Source organism: Theropithecus gelada, chromosome 20 (genome assembly GCF_003255815.1).
Source record: "Theropithecus gelada isolate Dixy chromosome 20, Tgel_1.0, whole genome shotgun sequence".
Lineage (NCBI taxonomy): Eukaryota > Metazoa > Chordata > Mammalia > Primates > Cercopithecidae > Theropithecus > Theropithecus gelada.
The window spans coordinates 31,508,760-31,528,648 of NC_037688.1; the positions used below are offsets into that span (position 1 = coordinate 31,508,760).

The 19,889-nt window shown below is 50.2% G+C and overlaps 1 protein-coding gene across 2 annotated transcripts in view; it reads right to left on the minus strand.

Moving 5' to 3' along the window:
* Nucleotides 1–17,510, minus strand: part of IL34 (interleukin 34) — a 73,536-nt gene extending 56,026 nt beyond the window's left edge. For both annotated transcript variants that reach the window (XM_025370542.1, XM_025370541.1), the window contains exon 1: nt 17,312–17,510. The gene's annotated coding sequence lies outside the window, so the exon portion shown is untranslated. The remainder of the gene's footprint in view (nt 1–17,311) is intronic.
* Nucleotides 17,511–19,889: the final 2,379 nt, after the last annotated feature.

The following is a 19,889-nucleotide window of genomic DNA, read 5'->3' on the forward strand; positions in this document are numbered from 1 at the left end:
ACCCTCACTGCAACTGGACACGAATATTTTTGGCAGGGTGTGGGGGACAGGTACAGAGAGGCATATGGGTGGCTGCAGGGGCTCCAGTTTCTGAGGCAGTGGTGGGAAATGGGATGCCAGTGTGCCCAATGCCATGTGGAGAAGAGTCACCTCCAGCCTGGGAGGAAGACGCGAGGGGAAGCTGATTTGGCCCAGATCTGCCACACAGATGCCTGCTTTGCAGCAACTCACTCTCCCTGGCTCCATATCACAGCCTGTCATGATCACGGTCCTCTTTGTGCCTCTGGGGATGCCCTGGCGACCTTTCTGGGCAGTCTTAGTCTTGGCACAAATAAATGTTACTATGGTCTGAATATCTGTGTCTCTGCCAAAATGTATCATCCCAAGATGAGGTATTAGGTAGAGTCTTTGGAAGATGATGAGGTCGTGACGGTGAGCCTTTTGAATGGATTTAGTGCCCTTACAAAAGAGACCCCAGAGAGATCCCTCCCCCTCCTGCCTCTGAGGCTACAGCGAAAAGACAGCCACCTAGGACAAGGGCCCGCACCAGACACCGAATCTGTCAGTGCCTTGATCTTGGTCTTTCCAGGCTCTAGAACAAAACACTTCTGTTGTTTACAAGCCTCCCAGTCTATAGAATTTTCTTTTTTCTTTCCTTTTTTTCTCTTTTTTGTTGGAGACAGGGTCTCACTGTGTCACCCATGCTGGAGAGCAGTGGTGCAATCTCAGCTTGCTACAACCTCTGTCTCCCAGGTTCCAGTGATTCTCCTGTCTCAGCCTCCCGAGTAGCTGAGACTACAGGCACGTGCCACCACACCCAGCTAATTTTTGTATTTTTAGGAGAAACGGAGTTTCGCCATGTTGGCCCAGCTGGTCTTGAACTCTTGACCTCAAGTGATCCGCCCACCTCGGCCTTCCAAAGTGCTGGGATTATAGGCGTGAGCCACCACGCCCAGCCGGATTTTCTTATGGCAGCCCAAACAGACTAAAGCAAATCCCATTTCTCCTGAGGTCAGCCAAACAAGGTTAGACTACTCCCCAGAAGAATGTTCCTACGAAACTAGAGAGGAGCCCCAGTGCAGTGGCTCATATCTGTAATCCCAGCACGGTGGGAGGTTGAAGTGGGAGGATTGCATGAGTCCAGGAGGTCAAGACCAGTCTGGGAAATAAAGTGAGAACCCATCGCTACTAAACATAAAAATTAGCAGGGCACAGTGGAGCATACCCACGGTCCAGCTACACAAGAGGCTGAGGCAGGAGGATTAACTGACCCTAGGAGGTCAAGGCTGCAATAAGCCATGTACTCCAGCCAGGGTGACAGAGTGAGATCCTGTCTCAGAAGAATAAGAAGGAGAAGGAGGAGGAGGAAGAAGAAGGAGAAGAAAACTAGAGAGGAAACAAAACTAAGAAACTGAAATGCAGGCCAGGCGCGGTGGCTCACGTCTGTAATCTCAACACTTTGGGAGGCTGAGGCGGGTGGATCACCTGAGGTCAGGAGTTCGAGACCAGTCTGGCCAACATGGTAAAACCCCATTTCTACTAAAAATACCAAAAAAATTAGCTGGGTGTGGTGGCAGGTGCCTGTTAGCCCAGCTACTTGGGAGCCTGAGGCAGGACAATTGATTGAACCCGGGAGGCAGAGGTTGCAGTGAGCCGAGATCGCACGACTGCACTCCAGCCTGGGCAACGGAGGGAGACGCTGTCTCAAAAAAAAAAAAAAAAAAAAAAAAAAAAAAAGAGAGAGAGAGAAATTGAAACGCAGCCACCTGGAAATATGAAGGTTTCCCAAGGCCTAGAATATTTGATATGAATCGGCCTAGAGTAGACGGGCAACCTCCCAAAAGCCTCCTCCTCACCTCCTCTTCATCTCCACCCACTGGCTTGGCAAGAAGCCCTCCTTTCCAAAACCTGTTTCCTCTGGCCCTGAGCAGTAGCAGCCCTGCCCCTAGATCTTGGCAGGACCAGTGTGTTCTGCCTGAGCTCTTGAAGAGGAAGAGAGTCCTCCCCCAGAAAGTCCTCTTTGGGCCCTTGACCCTCCCTCAGAGATAATAAGACCTGCCAGGCAGAATTCTTGTGAGGATTAGATATTATGGTCAGTGATACTAACTGTAATGAATGTAAGCTCAGGGAGAACAGCGCTTCATTTTGTTCTCTGCCCATCTCCTGTGTCTGGCCCATCATAAATGCCCATGACATTTGTTGAATGAATCATAATTATTACTATGAGCTTGAATATACACATACAATCTTTGGAAGGACCCATAAGAACCAGGCATCAGTAACTGTGTTTGGATAGACCTAGGGAATAAGAAGTAGAGGAAGCTACTTTTCACTATAAACCAATCTCTCTCTATTGAATATTTTTACTGTGTGCACTCATTATCTGTTTGAAATTGAAAGCGCAATCCCATTTATATTAGCACCCCAAAAATAAAATTCTTCACTATAAATCTAACAAAATATGCACAAGATCTGTACGAGGAGTACTATACAACCCTGATGAAAGAAAGCAAAGAAGATCTAAATAAATGGAGAGATATTCTATGTTCATGGATAGGACGATTCAATATTGTTAAGATGTTTGTTCTCCCCAACTTTGTAGATTCAATGCAACACAATCAAAATCCCAGAAAGTTATTTTGTGATATCTACAAGGTGATTCTAAAGTTTACGTGGAGTAGCAAAAGACCTAGAAGGACAACACAATGCTGAAAAAGAAGAACAGAATTAGAGAACTGACACTCCCTGACTTCAAGACTTATTTAAAGCTATAGCAATCAAGATAGTGTGGTATTGGTGAAAGAACAGACAAATAGATCAATGGAACTATAGGGAACCAATAATAAACCCACACAAATACAGTCAACTGATCTTTGACAAAGGAGCAAAGGCAATTCAATGGCAAAAGGATAGTCTTTCAACAAATGGTGCTGGAATGATTGATCATTCACAGGCAAAAAAAATCTAGATATTGCCAGGTGCTCACACCTCTGATGCTAGTGCTCCAAGAGGCTAAAGCAGGAGGACTGCTTGAGGGCAGGAGTCTGAGATCAGGCTGGGCAACACAGCAAGGCCCCATCACAACAAAAAAAAGAAAAGAAAAGAAAAGAAAAAAATAGCCCAGCATGGTGGCATGTACCCATGGTCCCAGCTACTCGGGAGGCTGAGGTGGGAGGATCACTTGAGCCCAGAGTTCGAGACTGCCATGAGCCACGATCATGCCACTGCACTCCAGCCTGGACAACAGAGTGAGATCCTGTCTCAAAAACAACAACAACAACAAACTAGGTACTAAGAAACATTGATTCTAAGGTCTGACCTTAGACCTTTCACAAAAATGTGTTCAAAATGAAACTTGAACCTAAACATAAAATGCAAAGCTATAAAACTTCTAGAAGATAACATAGGAAGAAAATCTAACTTATCTTGGGCTTGGTGATGTTTTTCTATATACCAAAAGCATGATCCTTGAAATAAAAAATTGACATTAGACTTTATTAAAATTAAAAGCTTCTGTTCTGCAAAAGACACTATTGCTAGGAAAAATGATAAAATATTTGCAAAAGACATATTGATAAAGACCTTGTATCTAAAACATACAAAAAAACTCTTAAAACTCAACAATAACGCCGGGCGCGGTGGCTCATGCCTGAAATCCCAGCACTTTGGGAGGCCGAGGCGGGTGGATCACAAGGTCAGGAGACCGAGACCATGGTGAAACCCCGTCTCTACTAAAACATACAAAAAATTAGCCAGGTGCTGTGGCGGGCACCTGTAGTCCCAGCTAGTCCGGACGCTGAGGCAGGAGAATGGCGTGAACCCGGGAGACAGAGCTTGCAGTGAGCCGAGATCGCGCCACTGCACTCCAGCCTGGGGGACAGAGCGAGACTCCGTCTCAAAAAAAAAAAAAAAAAAAAAAAACCAAAAAAAACTCAACAATAAGAAAACAAACAACCCAGTTAAAAAATGGACAATAGGGCCGGGCACAGCAGCTCATGCCTGTAATCCAAACACTTTGGGAGGCTGACACAGGAGGATCGCTTGAGGCCAGGAGTTTAAGACCAGCCTGGCCAATATGGTAAAACCCCGTCTCTATTTATCAAAAAAATAAAAAGAATAAAACTATGTGTTTAAGAAAAATTTAAAAATAGGGCCGGGCGCCATGGCTGACGCCTGTAATCTCAGTACTTTGGGAGGCCGAGGTGGGCAGATAATTAACTCAGGAGTTCAAGACCAGCCTGACCAACATGGTGAAACCCCGTCTCTACTAAAAAATACAAAAATTAGCCGGGCATGGTGGCACGTGCCTGTAATCCCAGCTACTCAGGAGGCTGAGGCAGGAGAATCACTTGCACCCAGGAGGCAGAGGCTGCAGTGAGCCAAGATTGCACCACTGCACTCCAGCCTAGGCAACAGAGTGAGACTCAATCTCAAAAAAAAAAAAAGAAAAAATAAACCAATAAATAAATAAAACTGCTTTGTAGAAGTCTACTGATTTTTTTAAGGAAGTTTAAAAGCTATTTTTAAAATAATTATTCTCCAACTGGTGTAGGCTTTGCAGGCAGACAGCCCAGGATTCAAGTCTCAGAGCCCTGAGCCTGCCACGCTTCCTCCTCCGGGGTTTACAGCCACACCTTCCAGGGTCGGGTTAAGGGTCCCAGAACTCTGTCACAGCAGCACAAGAGTCAAAAGTTATGTTGCCACCTGATTCTCATGGGCAGAGAGACGAGGGGCCTTCTATTACACCTCAGGAGGCAGTCGGGGTGGGGTGCACTGGGGAGAGGAACGAGGGCGAGTAGAACAGGAGGCACCCGCTCCAGTGACATCATCCAACAAAGGTTTCCTGCCTGTGAGGAGACATTGGAAAGCGCCTGGCCCCAGCCCAGCCTCAGCTGGGCCAGTGGGTCTGCTGGCCTTTGGTGCATTGCATGACTGTACTGGGGTCTGGGAAGCCAGAGGCAGGGCTATGGAGTGATCCAGTGTAGTAGAGACAAGAATGAGCCCGGAGCAGGTGGTGGGGGAGTAGAAGGACCACCACCTCCCTGCTGCCTCTGTGCCCCTTCCCACTGTGGAAACTTGGAGGAGACCCTAAGCAGCTTCTTCATCACTACCTAGTACTACCGGGGCCCCCACCCAGGACGGTGGTGAGAAAAGAAAGATCAAATGCACTTTGCTCCTCCAAGCCGCAAGGAGCACAAACATCACTGCCATGGGACCCAGCCCAGCCCCAGCACGGAGCCTCAGGGCCACAGCAGGGGGAGGGGAGAAGCCAGGCTCCTAGGCATGACTTAAACTCTCCGATCCTCAGTTTCCTCATCTGCAGTATGGGAATATCAGCTGCACATCACAGGCTGGGCCCTGTAAGAATCCGGGGAGATGGTGCCTGTATAATAGGGCTCAGCACCCTGCCTGGCACAGAGGTAAATGACAGCTCCCGGTGCCTTCACACAAGGTGACCGCCACCCACGCTAACAGGGGCGGGGTGGGAGGACGGTGAGGGCCATTTTTTTTTTTTTTTTAAGAGACAGGATCTCACTCCACTACTCAGGCTGGAGTGCAGTGGTGTGATCATGGCTCACTGAAGCCTCGACCTCCTGAGCTCAAGCGATCCTCCCACCTCAGCCTCCTGAGTAGCTGGGACTATAGGTACATGACACCACACCCGGCTAACTGGGTCATTCTGGATAAACTGCTGTCCCTGCCAGAGTCACCCTCTGTCCTAGCTATAAGTGTGGTGGTCATCCTGCCTCAGCTCTGGGGACAAAGGAGGGCACTGGATCACTGCCATCAGGAATGGTGTTTATGGCCTATCAGGGGCCAGGCTGCAGTTGGACAAATTGAATCATGTGGACAAGGTCTTGGCACCCAGAGAGCTGAGTTGGAAAACACAATTGCACAAAAGGCAAAGTCAGCTCAACGGCTATGGAACAGACTTTGAGGCCTGGAAGAGAGTTATTAGGAGTGTCTCATTGAATGGCAGGAGAAGGAATGTGTTGAGTGACACAGAGCCTGGCTCTCCCAGTCTCAGTTGGCATGGTCCCCACAGTGCTGTCCTGAGACCCCGGAGACCCGAGCAGGCTGGGGCCGGCTCTGGCTCCACAGAGCAGCCAGCGCTGACAGTGTGAAGGCAGCCAGAGGGACGGGCAGCACACCAGCGGCGGGGAGGGTACAGCAGCTACATCTGTACTGTGGGAGTGGGAGCGCATCCCTGACCCCAGGAACTGGCTGCCAGGGGCTGGCACAGGGGGCAGGGAGAGGCCAACTTGTTGGGGGACGGGTTTGGGAGACTACCACCCAGGATGGAGGGCTCAAGCTGGACTGCCTGGGTTCGAATCGCAGCAACGCCAGCTGCTGGCTAACCTTGGGCAGGTGACTTAACCTCCGAGCCTTGGTTCCCAGGTGTTGACAGCCCCTACCGCACAGGGCTGTGGTGAGGATCTGAGATCAAGCCTGTTCAGCTTAACACAGCACCTGGCCCAGTGGAAACAGCACCAGCTACTTCTGTGCTATTGGGCTAGACCTAGCACAAGCCTCCCAGCTGGCTGCCCCTCCCTCTGACCCGAGCACCGCCTTTACACTGGCTTGTTATATACAGTTTTTGTCTGGACTGGGTCACATCAGAGAGGTACACAGCCTCAGCTCCACCCCCACCTCACACAGGCACCTCCTTACCTGCCTGCACTAATGGGGAGCTCCCCACTTCCCAAAGCAGCCTCTGTTCCTCATGCAGACATCTCTGATCATGAGTTCTCTAGGGTGAGCCCAAATCTCCTCCCTACAACTGCCCCTCAGTGGCAGTGATTTTTCTGCCAGGGACTTTCCAATGTCTGGAATCTGCCCATCCCACACATGCTAGGAATCCCCCAAGCAGGGCCCCATCAAGGCTCCAGGAAGGGTTCCCTGAACCCCAGCCCTCTCCCTCCATGAGCAGCTTCTGCGGAATGGAGTAATGACTTCCACAGGAACACAGACGCCCCTCCCCTGCATGGGTCCGTCCAGCTCTCTGGCAACACCTCCCTGAAGGCAGAAAGCCTTGAATTCCTGCAGACCTGATGCTAATAACACAATTCACATGCGTTGCCTCATCCAGTCCTCACCAACCCTGTAAAGGACCTACTATTTTTTCCCTTGTTTTTAAAAATCATGGTAAGGCTAGGTGCGGTGGCTCATGCCTGTAATCCCAACACTTTGGGAGGCCAAGGCAGGCGGATCATTTGAGGTCAGAAGTTCAAGACCAGCCTGGCCAACATGGTGAAACCCCATCTCTACTAAAAATACAAAAATTAGCCGGGCATGGTGGTGAGCGCCTGTAGTCCCAGCTACTCAGGAGGCTGAGGCAAGAGAATCACTTGAACCCAGTAGGCAGAGGTTGCAGTGAACCGAGGTCGCACCACTGCACTCCACCCTGGGTAACAAGAGCGAAATTCTGTCTCAAAAAAAAAAAAAAAAAGGTAAAAAAAACCCACAAAAGGTAAAATGTACCACTGCTATAAAAAAAAATGAGATCACGTCTTTTGCAGGAACATGGATGGAGCTGGAGGCCATTATCCTCAGCAAAGTAGCACAGAGCAGAAAACCAAATACTGCGAAAGTGGAAGCTAAATAATGAGAACTCACAGACATACAGAGGGGACAACAGACACTGGGGTCTGAGGATGGAGGGTGGGAGGAGGGAAAGGAGCAGAAAAGATGACTACTGGATAGTGGGCTTAATTCATGGGTGATGAAATAATCTGTACAACAAACCCCGATGACATGAGTTGGCCTGTGTAACAAACCTGCATGTGTACCCCTGAACCTAAAATAAAAGTTAAAAAACATTTGACCAACTCAACTTTTTTTTTTTTTCGTGAAATAGAGTCTCACTCTGTTTCCTGTTGCCCAGGCTGGAGTGCAGTGGCATGATGTTGGTTCACTGCAACCTCCACCTCCCGGGTTCAAGCAATTCTCCTGCCTCAGCCTCCCAAGTAGCTGGGATTACAGGCGCCCGCCACCACTCTCAGCTAGCATTTTTTTTCCAGTGGCATTAAATACATTTATATTATTGTGTTACCATCACCACCATCCATTTCCAGAACTTTTCATCTTATAACACCAAAACTTTATATCCATTCCTCCTTCCCCACCCCCAGCCCCTGGCAACCACCATAGAAACATTCTACTTTCTGTTTCTATGAATCTGGCTACTCTAGCCCCTTACATAAGTAGAATCATACAGTATTTATCTTTTGTGCTTGGCTAATTTCACTGAACATGATTTCCCCAAAGTTCATTCATGTTGTAGCATGTGTCAGAATTCCCTTCCTTCATAAGGCTGAATCATACCACATTGTGTATATTTATGGCACATTTTTTTTCCCATTCATCTGTTCATGAACACTTGAATTGCTTCTACCTTTTTAGCTACTGTGATTGGTGCTGCTATGAACATGGGTGTGCAAATATCTGTTTGAGACTCTGTTTTTAGTTCTTTTCGGTATATATCCAGAAGTGGGATTGCTAGATTGTATGGTGATTCTATCTTTAATTTTTTTTTTTTTTTGAAATGAAGTTTCACTTTTGTTGCCTAGGCTTAGAATGAAATGGTGCAATCTCAGCTCACTGCAAACTCCACCTCCCAGGTTCAAGTGATTCTCCTGCCTCAGCCTCCTGAGTAACTGAGATTACAGGCATGTGCCTGGCTAATATTTGTATTTTTAGTAGCTATGGGGTTTTGCCACGCTGGCCAGGCTGGTCTTGGGTCTTGAACTCCTGACCTTCAGGTGATCCACCCACCTCAGCCTCCCAAAGTGCTGGGACTACAGGCATGAGCCACCGCACCTGGCCTCCATTTGTTAATTTTTTCAGGAACCACTAAACTAGTTTCCACAGCAGCTGCACCAATTAACATCCCCACCAACTGTGCTCAAGGTGCCAGTTCCTCCACATCCCACCAACACATATTGTTTTCTGTTTGTTTTTGAGACAGGGTCTCACACTCTGTCACCCAGGCTGGAATGCAGTGGCATGACCTCTGCTCACTGAAACCTCTGCCTCCTGGGTTTAAGTGATTCTTATTCCTCAGCCTCCTGAGTAACTGGGACTACAGGCGTGCACCACCACGCCCCACTAATTTTTGTATTTTTAGTGGAGCCAGGATCTCGCCATGTTGGCCAGGCTGGTCTCGAACTCCTGGCCTCAAGTGATCCGCTCACCTCGGCCTCCCAAAGTGCTGAGATTACAGGCGTGAGCCACCGCGCCCGGCCATTTTCTGGCTTTTTTTTTTTTTCGATAGCAGCCATCCTGAAGGGTGTGGGGTAGTGTATTACAGGGAGATTCCGTATTTTTCCCCATTTTAAGCTTAGGAAAGTAGGACTGGAGAGGCATGGTGACTCTGCCAAGGTCCCATAGGCAGCGGGTGGCAGAGCTGGGATTCAAACTCAGCACTGTCGGCCGGGCGCGGTGGCTCACGCCTGTAATCCCAGCACTCTGGGAGGCCGAGGCGGGCAGATCACGAGGTCAGGAGATCGAGACCATCCTGGCTAACACGGTGAAACCCCGTCTCTACTAAAAATACAAAAAATTAGCTGGGCGTGGTGGAGGGTGTCTGTAGTCCCAGCTACTCGGGAGGCTGAGACAGGAGAATGGTGTGAACACAGGAGGCAGAGCTTGCAGTGAGCCAAGATCGCGCCACTGCACTCCAGCCTGGGTGACAGAGCAAGAATCCATCTCAAAAAACAAACAAACAAACAAAAAAACTCAGCACGGTCTGCGGCTGTGTGGTGCTCTCAGCAGCCCCCATCCCCACAAATCCTTGCTGTGTCACTGCTCCATGGCCGCCCTAGGGCCTCCAGCATTGATCCCCACCCAGGGCCTGGCCAGGGAGAAGGCAGTGACCCCGAAGGAGACCATCCCTGAGAGTTGCAAGACTGACCCCAGCCCCTGGATCCCCCTGACCTAGTTGACCCTGACACTAGCTAGCATTCTGGGAGGGGCCTCCATCTCACGCAAGCAGGAGCAAGGCCCCAGGGCTAGCTCGGCAGCCGCCAAATGAGCCGGCAACATCTTGGATTATCTTGCAGGAGAGCAGGGGGCCCGCCAGCAAGGTGGCCAAACCAGGTGGCCGCCACAGGTGGACCAGGGCACAGCCCATCTGGGGTCACATCTTATCACTGCCACTCCCGCCTGTGTGACCATGGGCAAGCTGGGAGACTTCCCTATGCCTCGATTTCTTCATCTGTAAAACGGGGGAGAGTCAGTTGCACCTTGCAAGGAGCTGTGAGCATTCAGTGAGCAGCAGACACACATGCCAGGCTGGAGGGCAGGCCCAGGACGGTGCCTGCCATTCCTCCGTACCCCACATCTACCCCACGTCACTCTGCCCTTCACCACGGGAGGCGGTGGCAAAGCCTTAGGATTAAGGCTCCTCTGAGTGGTGACACATTTGTTTTTGTTTGGTTTGGTTTGAGGCTGGGTCTTGCTCTGTCACCCAGGCTGGAGTGCAGTGGCACAAACACAGCTCACTGCAGCCTCAACCTCCAGGACTCAAGCCTCCCAGGTAGCTGGGACTACAGGCACACACACCACCAGTTATTTTTTGTAGAGACGAAGTCTTTCCATGTTGCCCAGGCTGATCTCCAACTCCTGGACTCAACTGATCCGTCTCTGCTTCCCAAAGTGCTGGATTACAGATGTGAGCCACCAGGCCTGGCCTTGAAGGGATTTTTGTACACCCATGTTTGTAGAAGCGTTATTCACAATAGCCAAGAGATGGAAGCAACCCAAGTGTCTGTCGACAGGTAAATAGATAAACAAAATACAGTATATATACACACACATTCAGCCTTAAAAACAAGGAGGCCGGGGCCCGGCGTGGCGGCTCACACCTGTAATCCCAGCACTTTGGGAGGCCCAGGTTGGTGGATCACGAAGTTGGGAGATTGAGACCATCCTGGCTAACACTGGGCGACAGAGCGAGACTCCGTCTCAAAACAAAACAAAACAAAACAAAACAAAAAACAAGGAGGCCAGATGCAGTGGCTCATGCCTGTAATCCCAGCATTTTCGGAGGCTGAAGTGGGAGGACTGCTGGAGCCCAGGAGTTCAAGACCAGCCTGTGAAACATAGGGAGACCTTGTCTCTAAAAAAAAAAACAGTCTCCCTCTGTCACCCAGGCTGGAGTACAGTGGCACAATATCAGTTCACTGCAACCTCCGTCTCCCGGGTTCAAGCAATTCTCCTGCTTCAGCCTCCTGAGTAGCTGGGACTACAGGTGCCCACCACCAGGCCTGGCTAATTTTTGTATTTTTAGTAGAGACAAGGTTTCATCATGTTGGCCAAGATGGTCTCAATCTCCTGACCTCATGATCCATCTGCCTCGGCCTCCCAAAGTGCTGGGATTACAGGCGTGAGCCACCACGCCCAGCCTCAAAAAAATTTTTTTTAAATTGACCAGGTATGGTAGCACGAGGCTGTGGTCTTAGCAACCTGGGAGGCTGAGGTGGGAGGATAGTTTGAGCCTGCAGTGAGCTGTGTTTGTACCACTGCACTCCAGCCTGGATGACAGAGCAAGAGTCCTTGAGGACATTATGCTAAGGGCAATGAGCCAGTCACAAAAAGACAAATATTGTATGATTATGATTCCACTTACAAGAGGCACTTACAGCAGTGAAACTCACGAAGACAGACATCTGAAAGGTGGTACCCAGAGGTTGGGGGGAGGGAAATGGGGGAGTTTGGGGAGTCATTTAATAGACAGTTTCTGCTTGATGTACCATCTGTGGTACAACAACATGGATTTTCTTAATGCTAGTGAACTGTACCCTTAAAAATAATTAAGATGATCAGGCACGGTGGCTCACACCTGTATACACAGCACTTTGAGATGCCAAAGCGGGCAGACTGCCTGAGGTCAGGAGTTCGAGACCAACCTGGCCAACATGGTGAAACCCTGTCTCTACTAAAAATACAAAAATTAGCCGGATGTGGTGGCGGGAGTCTGTAATCTCAGCTACTCCAGAGACTGAGGCAAGAGAATCGCTTGAACCAAGGAGGCAGAGGTTGCAATGAGCCAAGATCGTGCCATTACACTCTAGCTTCAGTGACAGAGCAAGGCTCTGTCTCCAAAAAAAAAAAAAAAAAGAGAGAGAGAGAGAAAGCAGGAAGACAAGGAAACAGCAAAGTGCTGGTTCTTGGGAAAGGGAGAAAGGAATAATTGAGAAGATGCCTGGGTGACAAAGCCGAAGGGCAGCTGGGACTTGGTGGTGGAGTCCTGGCCAGAGCGTGGACTTTCTCATGCTGGAGAGGCATGAGCACTGCAGCAGAGCGCTGACTTTTCCCAGGGGCTGCTGGGAAGTCCACATCTCTTTGGCCTTTCCAATTCGTCATTTTGACCTGAACCTTTCTAGCTATAGGCAAGTCTCAACCCATCCACATCCCCCGACGTGGAGAGGACCCCAAGGGGAAAGCCTGGCTGTTTTCCAGGCGTGCTGGGATGCACGGACGGAGCTCTCCAGGCAGCCCCTGGGAAGCTCAGGAAGCAGGTTCCCAGGCCAGTTGCAGCCCAGGTCCCAGAGGACACTGCCCTTTACTTATGAGACGTGGCCCTCATACGCAAGCATGCATGACAGCTGGAGCCCAGAACCGCCCCAGGATTGTCCCACATCTGGAAGCCACAGTTCTCAGACTTCCATGGAGTCTCTCTCAAGGTCAAAGCGCCACACTGCCCACCTGGGACAAGATGTCTCTCTCTCCTACGGCCGGGTCAGGGAGGGCCACAGGACAGTATTACCTTGGGGGCAGGGGAAGGGGAGCTGTGGCTTCCAGAAACATTGTACAGAACCCCTAGAAGGAAAGAGCTGTAAGAAGCCTAATTGCGCTGTCGGCCTTAGCGCCATTTTCTTGGAAACCTCTGCGCCATGAGAGCCAAGTGGAGGAAGAAGTGAATGCTCAGGCTGAGGCACAAAAGAAGAAAGATGAGGCAGAGGTACAAGGAAGCTGCTAGCTTGTTGCACCGTGGAGGCCACAGGAGCAGCAACATGGAACGCCAGGCGCTGGGGATGCTGGTACAAGCTGTGGGACTGCATGCTACTGTCTGGAGCTTGTCTCAATGGATCTAGAACTTCATCGTCCTCTGATCGCCGATCACCTCTGAGACCCACCTTGCTCATAAACAAAACTGCCCATATTGGTCCTCTGCCCTGGACTTGTCACATTCTGGACTATTTCTGTGTTTATTTGTGGCCGAGCGTAACAACCATATAATAAATCACCTCTTCCTCGTTTAGCTGAAGAATTAAAAAAAAAAAAAGAAGCCTAATTGCCCTGGACCAGGCGCCGGTAATCCCAGCACTTTGGGAGGTTGAGGTGGGTGGATCACTTGAGGTCAGGAGTTCGAGATCAGCCTGGCCAACATGGTGAAACCCCATCTCTACTAAAGATACAAAAATTAGCCAGGCATGGTGGCACGCACCTGTAATCCCAGCTACTCAGGAGGCTGAGGCATGAGAATCGTTGAACCCAGGAGGCAGAGATCTGAGATCACGCCACTGCACTGCAGCCTGGGAAACAGAGTCCTCCTCTGAGGCAAGAAGGAAAGATCTACATGCTCTGGTGGTGGGGCTGGGACCAGAACCCAGCACCAGGGCCCCAACTCCCAGGCCAGGCTTGCCTGACCCAGGCCTGTCCTGAGAACCCCTCTCTTTGCAGTTATTTATTTTGAGTACAATTAGGGCCCCTGAGATGCAGGGGAAGGCTGGAGGCACACCAGGCCACCAACGACATCAGCTGCCAACACTAGCTTCGTCCCTCGAAGCTGCCAGAACAGGCGTCTCAAAACCTGCTTAAATCCCCTCATCATTGCGAGGCACAGTGGCTCATGCCTGTAATCCCAGCACTTTGGGAGGCTGAGGCAGGTGAATCAGTTGAGGTCAGGAGTTCAAGACCAGCCTGGGTAACATGGAAACCCCCATCTCTACTAAAAATACAAAAATTAGCCAGGCATGGTGACACGTGCCTGTAATCCCAGCTACTCAGGAGGCTGAGGCAGGAGAATCACTTGAACCCAGGAGGCAGAGGTTGCAGTGAGCTGAGATCGGGACACTGTATTTCAGCCTGGGCAACAGAGCAAGACTCTGTCAAACAAAAAAAAAAAAAAAAAAAACAGCTGGGCGCGGTGGCTCACGCCTATAATCCCAGCCCTTTGGGAGGTTGAGGCGGGTGGATCACAAGGTCAGGAGATCGAGACCACAGTGAAACCCCGTCTCTACTAAAAATACAAAAAATTAGCCAGGCGTGGTGGTGGGCGCCTGTAGTCCCAGATACTCAGGAGGCTGAGGCAGGAGAATGGCGTGAACCTGGGAGGCGGAGCTTGCAGTGACCCGAGATCGCGCCACTGCACTCCAGCCTGGGCGACAGAGCAAGACTCCGTCTCAAAAAAAAAAAACAAAAAAACAAAAAAAAAAACTCCTTATCATTGAGATCAAATCCAAATTCTCACTTGATCTTCAAAGCTCTTCAAAATCTTATCCCCACCGCCTCCCCTCAACTCATCTCCCACTCCCCCTTTCCCTGCAGCCTATGTCAATAGCAGACAGGCATCTTGTGCACGTCTCTCCCTGGTTCCCAGCACCAGGGCCGGCCAACCCTATCAATGTTTGTTGTCCGAGAAAATGAACACGTGGATTTTCTGCCTGTCCTTTATAGCTAATTCCAGTACCTTCCCGAAGGCTCTGGAGTGCAGCCTTGAGTTTCACGGTAAGGGCTCCTTGGGGCTACTGCTTTATCTGTGTGATCTCATGTAATTCTAGGCCAAAGATATTAACACATCCATTCGCAAATGAGGAAACTAGGGGTCAGAGAGGTCCAGTGACTGCCCACAGGTGGGAAGCGGTGCGGCCGGGACCGGAATCCAATCTGACCAGCTCCAGAGCCTGTGCTCCTTCTGCTGAACCATGTGCGTAACCTACCCCAGTGACAGCAGGCTGGGGCTGGGCAGGTGCACCTGCAGACGTTCCGGGAACTCTCCAGTCTGTCCAGGGATCCCTTAAACCTGCAGGTTGAGGAGGGTGGCTGAGAGATAAGAATGGCGGCATCCAGATGTGACAACAGAAGTGGATCAAAGCTTGGGGGTCCCCCCAAGAGAGGCCTGAGCTTGATGCTCCACGTGTCAGCTTTGGGACAGACTGAGGCCTAGTCAAAATATCCTCGAACAGGCAATGAAGCCTTTCACTCTAGTTACCGTGAAGCTGGGTAAGAATAGGATCTAGGCCAAGAAGATGTCCTTGACTTTCTCAATTTTGCCTGGCTTGTTAAAGCCCCAGGCTTGGGGAAGAGGGGGCCTCCAGGGGTGCTTGTTAAGCACCAGATCTTATGCTAGATGCTTCACAAACAGGATCTCTGACTTCCAACATTCCTAACAAGTTTTTGTTTTTGTTTGTTTTTGTTTTTGTAGACACAGGGTTTCACCATGTTTCCCAGGCTGGTCTCGAAATCCTAGGCTCAAGCAATCCACCCACCTCAGCCTCCCAAAGTGCTAGGCTTACAGACATGAGCCACCATGCCTGGCCCCTAACAAGTTTTATAACCTCGATTTTACGTGTGAACTAACCAAAGCACAATGAAGTTATGTGGTGGAAGTTCACGGTCAGGCAGCTACTGCATACGAACCCAGGCTAGTCAGCCTTCTAAAAGCCAAGCTCCTAACCACTACGCTAGACAGTCTCTGTCCCCTTCCTGAGAAATCCCAGAGATCTCAAGTCCCCCGCCCAGCCCACTCTGCCACCATGGCCCTGGAAATCAGTAAATTAGTCCCGTAATGCTCATGAGTGAGCTGACCCCACACATAACATGAGCTGAGCTGCAAAAATGTTCTTGTCCTTGGCCCGGAGTACTCATTCTGGATGCAGAATAAACTCCAAGGAGAAGGGGGAAAAACCAACAACTTTAAATACCAAAATAAAAAAAAAGTTATTTCCACAGAGTTGTCCACAGAAGTCGAATTATTCATTGCAAAACACCTAGAAGCAACTCAACTTCACCATCAGTGGACAGAGGCTGCCCACCCAGGGATGGGTCTGTTAACTTGGTGAATACCATGTGGACCTTAAAACAACATCTAGTTAGTTGGTTTATGTGCATTTAAAAATAAGTGCAAAGTTGGCCAGGCACTGTGGCTCACGCCTGTAATCCCAGCACTTTGGGAGGCCGAGGTGGGTGGATCACTTGAGGTCAGGAGTTCAAGACCAGCCTGGCCAACATGATGAAAGTCCGTCTCTACTAAAACTATAAAAATTAGCTGGGCGTGGTGGCGGGTGCCTGTAATTCCAGCTACTCGGGAGGCTGAGGCAGGAGAATCACTTGAACCCAGGAGGCAGAGGTTGCAGTGAACAAAGATCACGTGGCTGCACTCCAGCCTGGGTGACACAGCAAGACAACATCTCAAAAAAGAAAAGAAAAGAAAAGTGTAAAAGCAGAACACTTCATTTTAATTTCAGAAATCCCATCTGCATGAGAAAGGTTTACCTACACTGTTGACTTTTTTGCCTCTTTCCTTTAAAGAACTTGAAATCAAGTTTGTTTTTTTTGTTTTGTTTTGTTTTGTTTTGAGACATAGTCTCACTCTGTTGCCCAGGCTGGAGTGCAGTGGTGTGATCTTGGCTCACTGCAACCTCCACCTCCCGGGTTCAAGTCTGTCTCCTGCCTCAGCCTCCCGAGTAGCTGGGATTACAGTCATGTGCCACCACACCCAGCTAATTTTTATATTTTTAGTGGGATGGGGTTTCACCATGTGGGCCAGGCTGGTCTCAAACTCCTGACCTCAAGTGATCCACTCACCTCAGCCTCCCAAAGCGCTGGGATTACAGGCGTGAGCCACTGTGCCCGGCCAAATCAACTGATTTTTGATAAAGTAATACATGCAAGTGATAGTTCATACACACAGTACATTAAGGTCCAAAGACCTACGGCAATATACAGTGGAGCAGCGCCCCATGACCCATGCCAACCATATGAGAATGTAGGTTTGTCAACTGACTAAACTCCGAAGGGCACACACAGAGAAATGACTTGCTTTATGGTTATGTGGATCTGTTTTTTCCAGCAAGGCTGATGAAGGCAAAGGTGAAAAATTGAAACCCAGGGCAGACAGTTCTGCTGAGGCATACTTCTCTGAGGCATACTTCAGAGAGTCTTGGCTGGGACTGTCTTTGTCAAGTCTAGCTCAAGTCCCTCTTCCTGGGATCGGTGAAGCAGCAGCAGAATCGGGGTGGGGAAGCCAGGCCGTCAGAGGCAGAGGAAAGCCAGGCGTGGGAGAGAAAGCCTGATGCCTTCTTACCTGTTCACGTGCCAAGCCTCGGTCTCGTAGGGTTTGCTGGTGGCCTTAAGGGGCTCCAGGGCCCCAAGCAGGTGCCTAAGGGCCACGGGCAGTGGCTGCCAGGTGGGAGAGGCTGAGGCTGCCCCCAGCCCACAGTCCAGGCTTCCCGTCTGATGAGAAGGGCGGGGAAAGCAGGCCTCTGCAGCTCTGCTCAGGAACCGAAGCCAGCAGGGGCGGGGCAGGGCCACGTGGCCCCCGCCTGCCTTGGAGTGTGGAGTAGGAGGGAGCCTTCAACCCAGAGGACCAGCCAGGGGACTGCTCTGACTGAGGGTGCCGGCCAGTTGACTATGAGAAGTCCCCAGAACCCAGGCCCTGGCTCCCAGGCAGCTTGGACTATTTTAAGGGACTACCCCAGATCCTCTCCAGAACACTCGGACCCAGACAAAAGCCTCTTCTCATAAAACTAAAAGCCAGGTGATGGGGAGTTGGGTGTAGTGACACAAGCCTGTAGTCCCAGCTACTCAGGAGGCTGAGGCAGGAGACTCTCTTGAGGCCAAGAGTTTGAGGCTGCAGTGAGCTGCAATTGCACCTGTGAATAACCAGTGTGCTCCAGCCTGGGCAATATAGCGAGATCCTGCCTCTAAAAAACAAAACAAAACAAAACAAAAAACTGAGCGATGAGGTGGTGACTGGTGTGTGTGTGTGTGTGTCTATGGCACTGGGGGTCCATTAGGTGGAAGAAAAGGTCTTTCTCTGATACATCATCCTTGTTGAGCACCAATGAGTTACCCAGTCTACAGATAAAGACATGAGCTCCAAAAGGTGAATAATCTTTTTGTGTGTGTGTGTGTGCGGCAGAGTTTCACAGCAGGGACTACAGGCACGCTCCACCATGCTCAGCTAATTTTGTATTTTTAGTAGAGATGGGGTTTCACCATGTTGGCCAGGCTGGTCTTGAACTCCTGACCTCAGGTGATCCGCCTGTGTCAGCCTCCCAAGTGCTGGAATTATACACGTGACCTGTCACACCTGGCCTTTTCTTTAGACAAGGCCTCACTCTATTGCCCAGGCTAGAGTGCAGTGGCATGATCACAACCCACTGAGGTCTTGATTTCCTGGGCTCAATTGATCCTCCCACCTCAGCCTCCCCAGTAATTGGGACCACTACACCCAGCTAATTTTTATTTTTTTAATTTTCTGTAGATACAGATGTCTCCTATGTTGCCCAGGCTCATCTCAAACTGCTGGCCTCAAGGAATCCTCCTGCCTTAGCCTCCCAAAGTGCTGAGATTTCAGGCTTGAGCCACTGTGCCTGGCCTTGGGTAAGATTCTTCACCCCTTTTCTGGGGCTTGTGCCCAGGAGTTAGAAACCTGCCTGAGCGGCCGGGCGCGGTGGCTCAAGCCTGTAATCCCAGCACTTTGGGAGGCCGAGACGGGCGGATCACGAGGTCAGGAGATCGAGACCATTCTGGCTAACACAGTGAAACCCCGTCTCTACTAAAAATACAAAAACTTAGCCGGGCGAGGTGGCAGGCGCCTGTAGTCCCAGCTACTCGGGAGGCTGAGGCAGGAGAATGGCGTGAACCCGGGAGGCGGAGCTTGCAGTGAGCTGAGATCCGGCCACTGCACTCCAGCCTGGGTGACAGAGCAAGACTCCGTCTCAAAAAAAAAAAAAAAAAAAAAAAAAAGAAACCTGCCTGAGCAACGTAGAAAGACCCCCATCTCTGCAGAAATAAAAAATAAATAAAAAATTAGCCAGGCATCATGGTGGCTCATGCCTGTAGTCGTAACTACTCGGGAGGCTTAGGCAGGAGGATCACGTGAGCCCTGGAGGTCGAGGCTGCACTAAACTGTGATTGAGTCACTGCACTCCAGCCTGGATGACAGAGCAAGGCCCTGTCGCTTTTCTTTAAAAAAAAAAAAGGAGAGAGAGAGAGAAAGAATCTTACCTAAGATTTCCCGGCTGGTTACTGAGGTCTGACCCCAAAGCCAGGCTTTCCTGAGGGACACAGGACCTGTCCTGGTGTAAATGTGGCCTCAGACCCAGCACTTATGGGAGTTGAGGTCCTTTCCCTCAGCACCATCACCAAAGGTACAGCCATTCTCCCTTCACCTGAGTCAGAGCAGGCACCTGCAGAGGTATCTTCAGGATCTCTGCTGAGTTTTCATAGCAGGCTTCCTGATTTTACTAGACTGCATTTGGATTCATTAGGGGTGAGCCAGTAGGGGAGGGAGAATAGAAGAAGGGCTGTATTCAAAGCCTCCAACTATCCAAGAGGGGAGTCTGTAGTGTTTCACTGAATGTGAGCACAAAATCCTTGATTCAGGAACCTCTTATTAACATCTAGTCTTTCACAGCTGAGCTAGTCTGGAGTGCTGACCTGGCTGGATGCAGTGGCTCATGCCTGTAATCCCAGCACTTTCGAAGATCGAGGCAGGCGGATCACCTGGGGTCAGGAGTTCGAGACCAGCCTGGCCAACATGGTGAAACCCCGTCTCTACTAAAAATACAAAAATTATCCGAGCGTGGTGGCAGGCACAATCCCAGCTACTCGGGAGGCTTAGGCAGGAGAATCGCTTGAACGCGGCAGGCAGAGGT